The sequence below is a fragment of the Oncorhynchus clarkii genome, chromosome 7 (assembly GCF_045791955.1).
Source record: "Oncorhynchus clarkii lewisi isolate Uvic-CL-2024 chromosome 7, UVic_Ocla_1.0, whole genome shotgun sequence".
Taxonomy (NCBI): domain Eukaryota; kingdom Metazoa; phylum Chordata; class Actinopteri; order Salmoniformes; family Salmonidae; genus Oncorhynchus; species Oncorhynchus clarkii.
Genome location: NC_092153.1, coordinates 39,363,636 through 39,375,639, shown reverse-complemented (window position 1 = coordinate 39,375,639; position 12,004 = coordinate 39,363,636).

Below are 12,004 nucleotides of genomic sequence, written 5' to 3'. Positions count from 1 at the left end.
GTAATGTATGTTAAATATGACAACCTGACTTTCTTTTAATGAAGAATGTGAACCCATGCCTGACCCTGACCTGCAGCTGCCCTCCTGCATGTCCCCACTTCCCCCCAGCTGTCCCCAGGACTATGCCGTCTGTGGAAACTTATCCAGTGCCAGACCACACAGCACACACTACCGCAGACACATTCAGCAGCAGCAACTGTTCTCCATACACTATCCCACTGCAAAGCCAAAGAGCATGCTTTTATATAGCGTTAATTGAGTTGAGTATTGGGAAGTGCATCTTGTCTTCAGTTTCTTGCCAACCACCTGCTTCAAACCCAGTTCTATGTACTCGTCTTTCTGGTATTAAATGGGTCACTGCATCAGCCACTCCCCGTTTGGCGAGTTGAGGGTCACACTTAGTCAACAGTTTGTGCCCAGATATCAGCATGCTGCTTAGTTAGCATTCATTTGTGACGCATTGCAGTAGTAGCCTCTGAGTCTTTTTCAATTTATGTGCTCTGTGCTGAACTGTTGTGTGAGCTAGAACCAGGAGCCAGATTGTCATAATTTTACGTTGGAGTGCATGCTCACCCAGTTTGAGCTAAATTGGCCCTATTCGCCATCATAGTCTTGCCCAGTTTCTCCTCATCATCACTGACTGTTCCTGGATTAAGCGAATTGATAGGGACTGATCAGATGTTACCTTGTTTTGAAATGAATAGGATCTCCACAAACAACTTTCTAAAATGTAGGAACGTTGGCGCAATGGTTGAAGACAAGCCTGACCCCTTGTGGCTATAATGGGAATAACACAGTTTGAGATTGAACGAGAATTCTAACCATTTCAACCATGAAATGAATCATTTAAACCACAAAGAGGAAAAACACATGCAAAATATCTTCATATGTCTCTCCACTAGTAATAATTTATAATCATTGCCTCTGAATTTATGGTTTTCATTGAATTCTCTTCAGTTTTCTCTCTCATATACTTAACAAACTGATCAGTAGTTGTGTGGTCACACTGTCAAGTTAGCCACAATCTGACCACATAGAGTTGGAGATATGCAATGACTGCATGGCCGGTTCTACGGGTGGCAAAGCCGAGCATGGAACCCCCAGATGGAATTTGTGCCCCCATGAACTTAACAAATGGTATATGAATTACCTTGCCTGGTTTTGCCAATGTAGCACTGCTGGGCCTGCCAGTAGAGGCTATATGCCGTGTGTGCTCATTATCTGAGGAGGGGGGGATGTAAATATATTTAGTAGTTAAAATCCCAAAATGCATTCTGATTGGCAGTGGTGTAAAGTACTTAAATAAAACTACTTTAAAGTACTACTTAAGTAGTTTTTTTGGGTATCTGTACTTTTCTTTACTATTTATATTTTTGACAACTTTTACTTTTACTTCACCACATTCCTAAAGAAAATAATGTACTTTTTACTCCATACATTTTACCTGACAGAGTGGGAGGGTCGTCACATGGGTGTCAGGTAAAATGTATGGAGTAAAAAGTAATTTTCTATTCATGTATCTTTACTTTTACTCAAGTATGACAATTGGGTACTTTTTCCACCACTGTTGATTGGGCACCTAGCCATGCAATGTCATAAGGCACCGCTTTCATTACCTTGTTTAGGAAGCTCATTGGGTCCCAAGGCATTTTTTTCTCACACACAAACTAGGATTCCATCCAATTTGCAACAGATTTTCATGCAAATATTCTAAAATATCCACATTTACCCACCAGAGAAGAGTTTCCATCAAACTGATTTATGGTGAATGAAGGTCTGTGCGTGATGACATAGGGCATATAAAAACAACATTTGCGGTTTTCCATGTACCGAATGAAAAATACAAGTTAAATGGGTTTCCAAGCTAATTTTCAACACAAATGATGATTTTTGTCACAAAAACTGTTGTGTTATATTATAGCAAAGGCAACTACTAGTCTTGGCACGTGTGCTCTAGCCAACAGTTCGCAAACACAGTGCATCTGGGCCAAGCATCGGTCATCATTACACCAGAATAAGATATTTATTGGAAATGAGCATCAAGCTCATCACGGTGCACTTTCACCATCCTGTGAATTTCATCATCATTTATCTTTTCTGTTGCCTAATAAACTGTATGCATCCCTGACGAGTCATAGTAGGAGAACCACACAACATGTCATCATGTGACTCCAAGTTTACTTTGATATGATGGTTATTATATCAATATTTGCACATAAAAGCATTTCCACCAACATTTCTCGCATCTTTAATTTTTTCCAACACAAAAAGTTCCCACTTTGTCTAGCGTATTTTGTTTTGTCGACATTTGCAAATTTTACCAAAAAAAATCTGTTTCCATCAGGCCTGTAATTACATTTTTTTCCCCGACATTGTATAGTTCTGTTGGTTGGGAGTCTCTGACTACCTGAAGGGCCCATCATTGGTAACTTTTTGTATATAAAGTGGTTCTTCTGAGACTCCTCCACTACCTCAGCTCACTTATTAATTGGAGATCCAGAAATGTTCAGTCCCGCTCTCTGGACTGACTTATTCTGGGGGTCCTGTGGATCTCCACTGAGCTGTGGGGAAAAATGCTTTTAGTTTTTATGCCCCCAGCTCATAGAATAGCCTTCAGGCCACCTTGAAGCTAGACTAGCTGGTCTCCATTGGACAGTTTAGATACATTTTGAGGGAGATAATATGTGATAGTTGTTTGTTTTGATGAATCTTGCGGGTATTTATTGTATTGTGTTGTTGTTATGTTGCTTTATGTTGTATTGAATTGTGTGTTCGTGTTCACAGCGCTCCGTTAAGAATGAGACCCTGGCCTCAATGGTGACCTCCCTGTCTAAAGAAAAGTAAAACATTTAAAAGTAGTGGGAGAACCACACAACATATCATCGGGTGCCTCCGAGTTTACTTCGATATGACGGTTATTATATCAATATTTGCGCATAAATGTTTTTTTACACGCCATTTCTCGCATGATACATTTTATCGACACAAAAAGACACCTTATACTGTATGTTGAATTAACAAATTGTCTGTTGGCATTCATAAATTGCAACGCATATCCTGTTTCCATCAGCCCAGACTGTTTTCATGAGTCAGGTCATTCATCAGCATGAAATGTTTGGATGGAAACCTGGTTAGAGAGGGGGAAAGTTCACTTTTACAGACAGCTACAGCTATAGGCAACCTAGTAAATACTAGCATTGTTAAGTTTTGGTAGCGGCTTTAGGAGCCTAGAAGCAAATCTAATATCCACCCATCCCCCAAGCCACCTGCTGACCAACGAGATCGAGAACAGCCAGGGCTTAGCACCAGGATCACGAGGGTAACATCACAACCAGCACCCGCACCTCCGTTACCCTTGCCACTAGCACCTGAAGGCCTGTTGAATCTAACCAGAACTGAACTCGTGGAGGCAGAGTTTGTGTCTCACACATGCTTGCAAAGTGTACAAATCTATTTATAGATTTGCTCATACTGTGGAGCTGATCTGTGCGTGTCGGTAGGCGCAAATTATGTGTAGGCCTACAGCAACATATACAAGTGTATGTGATAGTGGGGCGCATATCTTTCTTGTGTATTCAATAAAACGACGGTTGTTGATGTGTACGGCTAAATTCAAAATACATTTTGTTTTACATTTGAACAGTAGTAGGACCAATCTACCATGTTTTATTAGGGCTATAAAGCAACACTAGTTTGAGCAAAAGAAGCTCACAAGCCAGGTTTGGCTGGCAGATGTAAATCTTTATCTGACACTAGTGTCATGATGTGGCCCTTTCTGGGTATAGATCGTGGCTTCCCCCTCTCTCTCTCCTACACCCAGGTTCTGTTATCTCAGGCCATAAATTCCTGGCGGAGACGTTCTCCCCCGGTCATGCAGAGAAAAAGACACAGAAAAAACAAAGGATTTCACATGGCCGAACTCCTAAATCCTCCAAATGGGAAAATGAAGCAAAATGTCCACTTGTGAGAAGGTGGGAACGGTCCGTGGACACTTAAGGGATGGGTATGATGAGTGCGTTTCATTTGGTGACCTCAGAGAGGACAGGAAACACACATAACTGTCACGGCTTTCTTCCTGGGAAGGAGAGGCGGACCAAAACGCAGCGTGGTTATAGTTCATGGTTCTTTAATCAGAAAAACTCAAACATGAACAAACTACAAAAACAATAACCGTGAAAACCGTAACAGTCCTAACTGGTGCATAAAACACAGAAAGGAAACAAATCACCCACAAAAATACCCAAAGAATATGGATGCCTAAATATGGTTCCCAATCAGAGACAACGATAAACACCTGCCTCTGATTGAGAACCACTCTAGGCAACCATAGACTTACCTAGACAACTAAACTGAACACAACCCCATTAATCTAATAAACCCCTAGACAAGACGAACACAATAAATCACCCATGTCACACCCTGGCCTAACCAAAATAATAAAGAAAACAAAGATAACTAAGGCCAGGGCGTGACAGTACCCCCCCCCCCCCCCCCCCCCCAAAAGTGCGGACTCCCGGCCGCACACCTAAACCCATAGGGGAGGGTCTGGGTGGGCGTCTGTCCATGGTGGCGGCTCTGGCGCGGGACGTGGACCCCACCATAGTCTTAGTCCATTTTTTATAGTATCCTAGGAACGACGACCCTCACTGCCGACCTAGGATTGGCAACCCTACTAAAATGGCCCCACTGGACTGAGGGGCAGCTCCGGACTGAGGTAGCTCAAGACTGAGAGGTAGCTCAGGCTGGTTGGCGGCTCTGGAGGATCCTGGCTGACTGGCGGCTCTGGAGGATCCTGGCTGACTGGCGGCTCTGGACAGGCGGGAGACTCTAGCCGCTATGGACAGGCGGGAGACTCTAGCCGCTCTGGACAGGCGGGAGACTAGCCGCTCTGGACAGGCGGGAGACTAGCCGCTCTGGACAGACGGGAGACTCTAGCAGCTCTGGACAGGCGGGAGACTCTAGCAGCTCTGGACAGGCGGGTTCCCAATCAGAGACAACGATAAACACCTGCCTCTGATTGAGAACCACTCTAGGCAACCATAGACTTACCTAGACAACTAAACTGAACACAATAAATCACCCATGTCACACCCTGGCCTAACCAAAATAATAAAGAAAACAAAGATAACTAAGGCCAGGGCGTGACAATAACTATATCTCTGAATGTGTACATTTCTCAATTATGGGGTTTGCATCTAATTCTTGTATAAAATTAATGAGTCTAGATGAAACTATTTGTGAAATTATGTAATGTGATTTAAACATTTAATGTGAAATAATTGTATTCCCTTTCAAGTTTAACTAAGTCATTGGCCCGCCCCCGTGAGTACAGACATGATCAGGCGTCATAGACCCGCCTTTTCTGCTGTTACAAATAAAAGACCCTCCTGAACAAATCCTCTTGAGACCACATGTACATCAGTGTAAACTGAGGGGGCACAGGTTTGAGTTTAGACTAAGCAAACCCACAGCGTGAGCTGTGATTGTGAATAGTTATAGAATTCCTAACCATACCACGTAGAGCATTGGCTACACGGCTGGAAATGGTTAAGCTATGATACTATCAATCCCTACATAATAAGAGCAAATCTTAGATACTAATTACTAGTCTGCAGCTAGAAATTATGTGAACCTGGGATGCGAATACCAACAACTGCCGAAACAGCTATTCTATGAGAACATTACTGAATGGTAACTCTGAAGTAACCGTTCTAACCATGAGAGACTTTGAACTTCAGGGAAACAGAGAGAAAGAGAAAGAGACACGGATGAACTGACTCTCCAGCAAACAGACCAGATTCAAACAGAAAGATCACGACACATGGGCGTAAATATATATTGATTGCAATTTTTTCCGAATGAGTGAGCCTTCTTGTGCAAAGGTTTAGCATTTCATTTAATATAATTATCAACTGTGGGTAGTGACCCTTTTGTCTTTCCAGCTCTTGCTCAGTCCACACCCACTTCCCTTTGTCCACCAAGCCGTCATATCGGCTTAGCCCACTAGGGAATCTTCCCTATCCTTCTTGGTAACATATATCTACTGTTAGTTTGTTTATGCATTTCTGTGATTATTTAGTGAGTTAGTAAATAAATGATTAAGCCAATTGGTGCATGGGTGATTCATAGTAAAGGCTGGGTTCGTGCAGATAACCAACCATTTACGACGTTTTACAATGAGACTGACATAAGGTAAACAATTATTAATTAATAGAATAGAATACACATACAGATAATTTTAAATCATTAAAATATCTGAAGAGTTATATTCAGAAATATTATAACTTTGTAATCCAAAGATTTTCCATGGTGCCCTGACATCCTAGTAAATGACATTTACATGATTAGTTTAGTCACGTAATAATAATTACAGAGAATTGATTTTCTAAAATAAAAGTCTTCACTTTTCATGACGCCAAAGACACGAAACTAGTTTATAGTCATTATGACACAAGCCAGGTTTGGGTGGCAGATGTAAATCTTTATCTGACACTAGTTTATAGTCATTAAGACACAATACAAAGTCACATGATAAACATCATCGAACAGAGAATACGGAGCAGACAGAAAAGCCCAATTGAAAAAGAACCAAACCTAAGGAGACGAAAGGTAAGAAACAAAGAAACAAACACTTTTTGAGAAGTGACCTTTTCCATTACTTCTCAAATGGATAAATGCGTCCATTAGCCTTCCAACATAACACAGTAATAAGACCACATCAGTGTTTACTGTAGAGGTTAGCCTTGTCTAATGACTTCGCTAAGCATGAAACAGTAGAGAGAATGAGTAATAGGCCTACTGTTCAAATCACATTACTAGGGGCAAAAGAAACTCCAGGCCCTAGTCCAGGCCATACAGTACAGTCTTGGCCAAAACTTTTGAGAATGACACAAATATTAATTTTCACAAAGTCTGCTGCCTCAGTTTGTATGATGGCAATTTGCATATACTCCAGAATGTTATGAAGGGTGATCAGATGAATTGCAGTTAATTGCAAAGTCCCTCTTTGCCATGCAAATGAACTGAATCCCCCAAAAAAATTCCCACTGCATTTCAGCCCTGCCACAAAAGGACCAGCTGACATCATGTCAGTGATTCTCTCGTTAACACAGGTGTGAGTGTTGACGAAGACAAGGCTGGAGATCATGATCTGTTATGCTGATTGAGTGTGAATAACAGATTGGAAGCTTCAAAATGAGGGTGGTGCTTGGAATCATTGTTCTTCCTCTGTCAACCATGGTTACCGGCAAGGAAACACGTGCTGTCATCATTGCTTTGCACAAAAAGGGCTTCACAGGCAAGGATATTGCTGCCAGTAAGATTGCACCTAAATCAACCATTTATCGGCTCATCAAGAACTTCAAGGAGAGTGGTTCAATTGTTATGAAGAAGGATTCAGGGCGCCCAAAAAGTCCAGCAAGCGCCAGGACCGTCTCCTAAAGTTGATTCAGCTGCGGGATCGGGGCACCACCAGTACAGAGCTTGCTCAGGAATGGCAGCAGGCAGGTGTGAGTGCATCTGCACGCACAGTGAAGCGAAGACTTTTGGAGGATGGCCTGGTGTCAAGAAGGGCAGCAAAGAAGCCACTTTTCTCCAGGAAAAACATCAGGGACAGACTGATATTCTGCAAAAGGTACAGGGATTGGACTGCTGAGGACTGGGGTAAAGTAATTTTCTCTGACGAATCCCCTTTCCGATTGTTTGGGGCATCCGGAAAAAAGCTTCTCCGGAAAAGACAAGGTGAGCGCTACCATCAGTCCTGTGTCATGCCAACAGTAAAGGATCCTGAGACCATTCATGTGTGGGGTTGCTCCTCAGCCTTGGGAGCTCACTCACTCACAATTTTGCCTAAGAACACAGCCATGAATAAAGAATGGTACCAACACATCCTCCGAGAGCAACTTCTCCCAACCATCCAGGAACAGTTTGGTGATGAACAATGCCTTTTCAAGCATGATGGAGCACCTTGCCATAAGGAAAAAGTGATAACTAAGTGGCTCAGGGAACAAAACATCAATATTTTGGGTCAATGGCCAGGAAACTCCCCAGACCTTAATCCCATTGAGAATTTATGGTCAATCCTCAAGAGGCGGGTGGACAAACAAAAACCCACAAATTCTGACAAATTTCAAGCATTGATTATGCAAGAATGGGTTGCCATCAGTCAGGATGTGGCCCAGAAGTTAATTGACAGCATGCCAGGGCGGATTGCAGAGGTCTTGAAAAAGAATGGTCAACACTGCAAATATTGACTCTTTGCATCAACTTCATGTAATTGTCAATAAAAGCCTTTGACACTTATGAAATGCTCCATAGTAACATGATAAACATATCTAAAGACACTGAAGCAGCAAACTTTGTGGAAATTAATATTTGTGTCTCAAATTCTCATTCTCAAAACTTTTGGCCACGACTGTATATACAGTGCCTTCAGAAATTATTCATACCCCTTGACTTATTCCACATTTTGTTGTTACAGCCTGAATTTAAAATAGATTCAATTGAGATTTTTTTTGTCAATGGCCTACATACAATACCCCATAATGTCAAAGTGGAATATTAAAAAATATATATATTTACAAATTAATAAAATATGAAAAGCTGAAATGTCTTGAGTCAATAAGTATTCAACCCCTTTGTTATGCAAGCCTAAAGTTCAGCAGTAAAAATGTGCTTAACAAGTCACATAATAAGTTCCATGTACTCACTCTGTGTTTAACATGATTTTTGAATGACTACCTCATCTCTGTACTTCACACATACAGATAATTGTAAGATCCCTCAGTCAAGCAGTGCATTTCAAACACTGATTCAACCATAAAGACCAGGGAGGTTTTCCAATGTCTCGCAAAGAAGGGCACATATTGGTAGATGGGTAAAAATATAAAAAGCAGCCATTGAATATCCCTTTAAGCATGGTGAAGTTAGTAATGAGGCTTTGGATGGTGTATCAATACACCCAGTCACTACAAAGAAACAGGTGTCCTTCCTAACTCAGTTGCCCGGAGAGGAAGGAATCCACTTAGGGGTTTCACCATGATACCAATGGTGACTTTAAAACAGTTAATAGTATAATGGCTATGATAGGAGAAAACTGAGGATGGAGCAACAACATTGCAGTTACTCCACAATACTAACCTAATTGACAGAGTGGTAAGAAGGAAGCCTGTACAGACTACAAACATTCCCAAAACATGCATCCTGTTTGCAAACAAGACACTAAAGTAATACTGCAAAGTGTTGTATTAAATTATTTGTCGTAAATACAAAGTGTTATGTTTGGGGCAAATCCAATACAACACATGACTGAGAACCACTCTCCATATTTTCAAGCATAGTGGTGGCTGCATCATGTTATGGGTATGCTTGTTATTGTTAAGGACTGTGGAGTTTTTCAGGATAAAAAAGAAACACAGGCAAAATCATCCTAGAGGAAAACCTGGTTCAGTCTGCTTTCCACCAGACACTGGGAGATGAATTCACCTTTAAGCAGGGCAATAACCTCAAACACAAGGCCACATGTACACTGGATTTGCTTACTAAGAAAACCGTGAATGTTCCTGAGTGGCGGAGTGACAGTTTTGACTTAAGCGGGATTTGTGATCCCCCCCACGGGACGGGACAGGGGGACGGGACGAGGGGGGTCTAATGTGTGCTAATGTGATTAGCTTGAGGTTGTAAGTAACAAGAACATTTTCCAGGACATAGACATATTTGATATGGGCAGAAAGCTTAAATTGTTGTTAATCTAACTGAACTGCCTGATTTACAGTAACTATTACAGTGAACAAAAATCATGCTATTGTTTGAGGAGAGTGCACAGCTATGAACTTGAAAATGTATAAATAAACCAATTAGGCACATTTGGGTAGACTTGAAACAACATTTTGCAATGGTTCATTGGATCAGTCTAAAACATTGCACATACACTGCTGCCATAATCTAAATTGCGCCTAAACTGGAATAATACATTGACCTTTATTTTGCATTTCAAAGATGATGGAACAAAAAATTAATTTAAAAAACGCATGTTTTTTTCTTTGTATTATCTTTAACCAGTTCTAATGAGTTATATTCGCCTACATTCATTTCACATTTCCACAAACTTCAAAGTGTTTCCTTTCAAATGATATGTTGCATGATCCAGGTTTGGAAAGCTCTTAACCAGAAAGACTCACAGCTGTATCGCTGCCAAAGGTGCATCTACAAAGTATTGACTCAGGGGTGTGAATGCATATGCAAATGAGATATTTCTGTTTTCTATTTTCTTTCTATTCCATTTTCAATACATTATTTTGTGATTATGGAGGACTGTGTGTAGATGGGTGAGATGTTTTATTCACTTTGAAATCATTTTGAATTCAGGCTGTAACACAACAACATGTGGAATAAGTCAAGGGGTATAAATACTTTCTGAAGGCACTGTATGCTCCAGGCCATAGACTATAATGTGAACCCTTGAGTATGAACACTGGTCAGCTTACAGTAATATATATATATATATATATATATATATATATATATATATATATCAGGCAGCATTCTTTATTAAAGGGTATGGTAAATGTGACAAGGCCTTAACCTGGATGGGGACAAAATGAGCATCGTTGAGACTCCCCCCTCCAAATACACTGAGTGTAGGAACACCATGACATAGACAGACCAGGTGAATCCAGTCAATGTAACATGTAGAGGAGGCCTGTTCACGTCATAGTAGGGCACTAACCAAGTTTCAATCCAACCTTTTTATGCGAGTAAAGTAAAAAATGTCATGACAGGCCTGATGGAAGCAGAACATTTGTTGGTAAACTTTCCAAATGTCGACAAAACGAAAAACGCTAGACGAGGTGGGATCTTTTTGGGTTGGTAAAATTAATAATGCGAGAAAAGGTGGTGGAAACGCGTTTATGCGTAAACATTGATATATTAACCATCATATAGAAGTAAACTTGGAGTCACTTCAATCAATATAGATGAAGGGGAGGAGACGGGTTAAAGAATGATTTTTAACCCTTGAGACAATTGAGACATGGATTGTGTATGTCTGCCATTCATAGGGTGAATGGGCAAGACAAAAGATTTATGTGCCTTTGAATAGGGTAAGTGCCTGACACACCGGTTTAAATGTGTCAAGAACTGCAATGCTGCTGGGTTTTTCCACACTTAAGTTTACCTTTTGTATCAAGAATGGTCCACTACCCAAAGGACATCCAGCCAACTTGACACAACAGTGGGGAGCATTGGAGTCAACATGGGCCTGCATCCCTGTGGAATGCTTTCGACACCTTGTAGAGTCCACACCCTGACAAATTGAGTCTGTTCTGAGGACAAAAGGGGGTGCAACTCAATATTAGGGAGGTGTTCCTAATGTTTTGTACACTCTGTGTGTATATAGGGGTAGTATACTATTGATATGATTTGAACTCATCTTTCTCGTGACATGGTCAGCAACAAGTTAACTTAGCTCTTTTTAATAATTACACATAGGCTCACCACCATGGACAATATAACTGAATGTCCTAACCTCTATTTAATACAAGGATGAGAACACAAAAGTCAATACAAAACATACCGATTCCTCAAATGCAACACAGTATTTTCATTTTCATTGTTCAAAAACCTACAGCGTGGAATAATCATTTTATACGTAAAGAACCAAACAAAATACTTGTTTATCTGTTATAATTTTGCTGCAGTTGTCACAAGCTATTCCAAACGCCAGGCACCTACAGCATGGACAACAGTTAATGTAACATGTAGAGGAGGCCTGTTCACATCCTAGTAGGGCACGAACCCGGTTTCAATCCAACCTTTTTCTGCAAATAAAGTACATGTCGGATAACATTTTTTGGGTAAACTTTCTAAATGTCAACAAAACAAAATATACTCGACAAGGTGGGATCTTTTTGTGCCGGTAAAGTCAACAATGCGAGAAATGTCAGTGGAAACGCTTTTATGCGCAAATATTGATATAATAACCATCATATCGAAGTAAACTTGGGAG